We start from the raw sequence: 6,000 nt of genomic DNA, 5'->3' as shown, positions 1-6,000 counted from the left end.
AAGTTTATAAATTACCTTAGATTCAACTACATAGTTTTAGGCAACCAGTATAGGCTCTTAAGAATTGGCATTATGCAAGTTTGATTTGCAGAGGTGAACAGAATTCTGGGGTCTGCATTCTGCATTTTTTTGTGATTCCACCCAGAGGTGTAGCATGGAGGGCCATGGCCCTGGGCAGACATTTTTGATGGTGCCCCCACAACAGGCATGGAGCCCTGGCAGCTGAGTCGCAGCGGGAGGCAGGTTGGTCTAGTGGGCAGGTGGATGGAGGCAATGGGCAAGGAGGCAGGTTCCATTCACCCTCCATGCGGGCTGCCAAGCCCATCAGGGGGTGCAACACTTGCCCTGCCCCGGGCACCAGCAACCCTTGCTATGCCACTGATTCTACCCCACAAAAACCATTCACAGTATCTTTAGCTTCCATGGGAGATCAGAATTCCCAAACTTTAGGAATCATGATTATTCACGTCTTTTTTTTTAATGGCATTGATATTAGTTCTCCAGTGATTGTTGGCCTCCAACTGTCCTGTCCTGATCCCCAACCTGTCCTGATTCCTAACATGGCCAGTAGTTAGGAATGATAGGAATTATAGGCCAAATGCATCAGGAGAGTCACAAGTTTGTCAGTTTTGCCTTAAGGGTAGAGGCCAGGCAAACTATTTTCACTGGAAAATGCACTGCTAAGTTTGAAGGACTCCTAAGACAGAGGTGCTTTGGGGTCTAGACTGTGACTTTCTTGAAGTCCAAATGGCAGAGGCTTTCCCACACAGTGAGCAGCTGCTGAAAAGACAGTGTGATAATTGTAAATTGCCTAGATCGGTAAAAGATACAAACGTTGTCTGCATATCATCAGTAACTCACCAAAAACAGAACAAATTTGCTGAGGTTTCTTGCATCATTTTTTTTTTAAAGAGTGTGACAAATGTAGGTTTTTTTCACAGTGCTGAACTGCTAATGGGTACAAATAAGGAGTCGTGTGACTTTTAAAGATACCCTGAAAAATGTCATAGCTTCAACAGCTGGAGATTTACAGAATACCAGAATTCCCCACAAGCTAGGGTTGATTTGTACGGCCAGTTCGATATGGGGACAGGATGATTTAAGCACCAGGAGATGGTTGCTGTTAGAAATTGTGGTGAGTTTTGTGCATGCTCTTAATATTCTTCAGTCTGAATTGCAAAATTTAACTGCAGGCCACCGCTGCCCTGAATAATGAGTATGAGATGGTGAATTGTTTTATTTGCTCATTCATTTGATTTTCATCCTGTCCTACCTCAAAGGAGCATGGGGAGGGATTTGAGATGTTGTATTAATCTACTCTGGGAGGCTGGTTAGGATAACAACAGCAGCAGCAGCAGCAGCAGCAGCAGCAGCAGCAGCAACAACAACAACAACTTATTTATACCACAGCCGCTCTGGGCAGCTCCCAACAGAATATTAATAAAAAGGTGATAAAACAGATTAAAACTTCAAACATTAAGAACTTCCCTACACAGGGCTGCCTTCAGATGTCTTCTAAAAGTCAGATAGTTGTTTATTTCCTCAACATCTGATGGGAGGGCGTTCCACAGGGTGGGTGCCACTACCGAGAAGGCCCTTTGCCTGGTTCCCTGTCACAGGGAAGGAACCACCAGAAGGCCCTCAGCACTGGACCTCAGTGTCCAGGCTGAACGATGGTTGCGGAGGCACTCCTTCAAGTATACTGGGCCGAGGCTACTTAGGGCTTTCAAGGTCAGCACCAACACTTGAATTGTGCTCTGAAACACACTAGGAGCCAATGTAGGTCTTTCAGGACTGGTGTTATATAGTCTCTCGGTGGCTACTCCCCAGTCACCAGTCTGGCAGCCACATTCTGGATTAGTTGTAGTTTCCGGGTCACCTTCAAAGGTAGCCCCACGTAGAGGCATTGCAGTAGTCCAAGGATGAGAGACAATGACTGGGCCAAAGTCACTAAGTCTTACAACTCAGTAAGGATTTGAATATCCAGTCCAGTACCATATTAACTAGTTCCCTGTGATGGCACTAATGCAAACTTTTTTTCCCTACAGCCGCTTGTGGTATGTGGGATAATTCTGATGGGTTTGTTGCTGCAGATACATTCATATAAAACCTCCCCGCCCTGCGTGCTGTATGAAAATCTGATTAAAACCTCCTTCTCCATGTCTGTTTAAAACAAAAAAACTATAAGACATGTTTACAAGCTCCTCTACTTAACATCTAGTTTGGGTCTAGGATTGTGCACTTAGCATTGGCTGTGTTTATGATTTTAAGAGTTGTTTATTTCTTGTAATGTCTTTTATAGGTGTTTTAACAGTTTTACATCTTGAGCAGTTTCTTTTGGAGTGGTGATGGAATTTTGGTTAAAAGAAAAATGTAGTAAGAATCTAGATTAATATTTTTTAAATTAAAAATAGCACATTGCAAAGTGAAAAAATACTAGTGTAGCAAAGTTAACAAGTCATCTCTAAGCAAAAGCTTAGTACTTTTGATTTGAAATCCCCAAAGCCATAATCACAGGCAGCGGTCCTCTAAAAATATATTAAAGACATCCATCTAAGTTTAATTGTATTGGCTATTATGCATAGTCCCCCCACCCCCACCCCCACCCCCCGTCTAACCAAGGAACTGGTTTTTCCCATTAATGCTAAATTCCAAAGCTTCTTAATCCAACATTTTACTCCAAGGACTTTATTATCTTCCCAAGCTTTCATTACACGTATCATTGCCGCTGCCAGCAGATAGTGAATAACCCTCCCGTTTATTACCTCATAGATGTATCCCATCTGAATCATCTGCGGATTTTCTGGCAAGCTTATACACCCCATCATACACGTATCAGTTTTATCACTTCTTTCCAGAAACATTTTCTTTACAGCCAGTCCCACCTAATATGAATAATATTCCCTTCAGAACACTGTTTTCTTAGCCTTTAGCTTGGCCCAAAATGTGTGGTTTTTAAAAGACTCAAAGGAATATAATGCAATCTATAGATCATTTCAAAATAAGATTCCTTTAACCAAACCTACACAGCATTAGACTTATCAGCTAATTGCAGCCCGTTGGGAGGATTCCAAATTTCCATTGTATATAGCGCTTTCCCTCCTCTTTGTAGGAAATCTAAAGTCTTCCTTAGTGCATAAAAAGTGGGGGTGGTGATAGGTGGATACGAGCATCACTATGGAGTGAAAGAAATGTGGGGTGTCATTGTTGGCTTCTCACCATCGTGAGAATAGTCCCATGTCAATAGTGGTCAATAGCCCAGTGGTCAATAGTCCCATGTCTACAGAGTGTATTGGAAAGGGGTGTGTGCATGTAGACTGGGCCAAGGCCCCATCTCTTATTAAGGAACTCTACATCACAGATCCTGAAGTTGAGGCTCCAGTACTTTGGCCACCTCATGAGAAGAGAAGACTCCCTGGAAAAGACCCTGATGTTGGGAAAGATGGAGGGCACAAGGAGAAGGGGACGACAGAGGATGAGATGGTTGGACAGTGTTCTCAAAGCTACTAACATGAGTTTGGCCAAACTGCGGGAGGCAGTGAAGGATAGGCGTGCCTGGCGTGCTCTGGTCCATGGGGTCACGAAGAGTCGGACACGACTGAACGACTGAACAACAACAACACATCACATTGGTCAGAGCAACCTTCTGATGCACCTCAAGGGCACAAATGGCGCATTGGTAAAGAGCCTATCCCTGCAACTTCCTCAATGCATTCTTTCAGTGTTGTTCGAGTCCTGTGTGTCTCTGCATTCTTCCTGCTTATCCCTTGATTGCCTCTGGGACCCTCTGTCTAGTAGCTGGAGTGAGCTCCCGGTGCTCTGTCCCAGCTCCTGACAACCTAGCAGTTCAAAATCATGCAAGAGCAAGTAGATAAATTGGTACCAATGTGGCGGGAAGGCAAACAGCGTTTCCATGCGCTGTGGCTTCTATCACGGTGTCCTGTTGCGCCAGAAGTGGTTTAGTCATGCTGGCCACATGACCCAGAAAGCCGTCTGTGGACAAACGCCAGCTCCTTTGGCCTGAAAGTGAGATGAGCGCTGCAACCCCATAGTTGCCTTTGACTGGACCTAAAAATCCAGGGGTCCTTTAACCTTACTATCTCTCTCTCTCTCTCTCTCTCTCTCTCTCTCTCTCTCTCTCTCTCTCTCTCTCTCTCTCTATCTGTCTATCTATCTGTCATCTATCTATCTATCTATCTAGTGTGTGTGTGTGTGTGTGTGTGTGTGTGTGTGTAGTGTATATATATAGAGAGAGAGAGAGAGAGAGAGAGAGAGAGAGAGAGAGAGAGAGAGAGAGTGAGTGTGTGTACTGGGCCCCAGGACTAGCAAGTTATCAATAGCAAATGCTAGGAGATGTTGCCAGGAGCAAATAAGAGATCCTGCTTTATGCTTTGTAACCACCTATGTGTTTTTCTTAAATTAAAAGTAGTTGCGACTCTACTGATCTGTTTGACCCAGTAACTACCAGCTCATCCTTGCAGAATGTTCTAGAGATATACATGTTTATACAGCAGTACATCCCACTTTCTCCAATGGACTTTCTTCTAATTGGCACAGACTGCAGCTTCATTTTTTGTGTAAGATTGTACCAATTGACATGCATAATAGAGTCTCTAACCGAAGTCAGCCACTTTAACAGCAGCAACAAGGGTTTTCTTCCCAAAATAGCCCTAGGGAGGCATATGGAACGCTCTCCCATCAGATGTCAAGGAAATAAACAACTACCTGACTTGTGGAAGACATCTGAAGGCAGCTCTTTTTAGGGAAGTTTTTAACGTTTGAGGTTTTATCGTGTTTTTAATATTCTGTTGGGAGTCACTCAGAGTGGCTGTGGAAACCCAGCCAGGTGGGCGGGATATAAATAATTATTATTATTATTATTATTATTATTATTATCTGCTGCTACTACTATTATTATCATTGCCGGGCAAGTCACAGGATGGAAACAGGCACGTCTGCATTGGGTATAGGTGGTATATACGGTAAATTCAATAAATCATCACCGTCATCCTGCTTACAGGCTTCCCTCGTTGGCCACCATGAGAACAGGCTGCTGGACTAGATAAGTCTCTGGTTCCATCCCGCAGGGCTTTTCTAATATTGAAGCTGTTTGGACCAATCCAATACAACAAGCCGTTATGATGTTTTGCCTGGCTTAAAGGGCTATTACTTCAGCATAGCAACAAGGCCTGCCAACGCATGTTTAGAACCGAATTGCCAGTGCACAAATGAAGGCATTAAGATGGCCAAGTAAATTGAACGTGCTGTTCCAGGAAGTCTTGGAAATTCTCATTAGCTTCAATGGGAATTACATAAATACATCCAGAGAAGACTATACCCCCCAAAGTTTCTATTTAAAAATAAAAAATAAAAAAAACCAAGGATAAGTTTTTAAAGGCAGAGATTTGAATCAGCATTAAGCAATAACTGTCCAAGGATTTTGATTTGATCCACACTCTGTGGGGTGCTTTCGGTTATTCAAACCATGTGTTATCTGCCTGGTATTTAGGTCCAGTCCTGCTGCTGTCAGCATTTATTTTAAAATCTGATGCAATATATTAAGTTGATTTGAAGAACAACAACTAGAATTTGTTGGGCTGCGGGGGGGGGGGGGCAAGCAGGGAGACTTGAAACAAAGAGCTGAATGAGATGGAAAGCTTATGGAAATAATAAAAACTCCAATGCTAGAAAACGAAACGGCGTGTTCCCAGGGGAACAAGTTTACAACCTTCTTGGCAACTCCTAATCAGACACATGTAACAAAAGTAACGTAACCAGCTTCTATATAAACAAAAAACACGCATACCTTCCAACAAAGGGATTACACTTTAACATTCCCATATTTTGCAGAATTACCATATATAGAAATATGAATCACAGTCATATGGCGCTGAGCTTGGAGCAATAACACTTCCTTAGAAGAAAGGGCCATTCATAAAAGGTGCATCTTTTATCAGGACGTCATTTACCAACTTTATTTTTCATGTGGAGGAAGAATGC

The sequence above is a fragment of the Lacerta agilis genome, chromosome 11 (assembly GCF_009819535.1).
Source record: "Lacerta agilis isolate rLacAgi1 chromosome 11, rLacAgi1.pri, whole genome shotgun sequence".
In the NCBI taxonomy this organism is placed as follows: Eukaryota; Metazoa; Chordata; class Lepidosauria; order Squamata; family Lacertidae; genus Lacerta; species Lacerta agilis.
The sequence above is the reverse complement of the archived record's forward strand: the minus strand, read 5'-3'. Positions refer to the sequence as shown.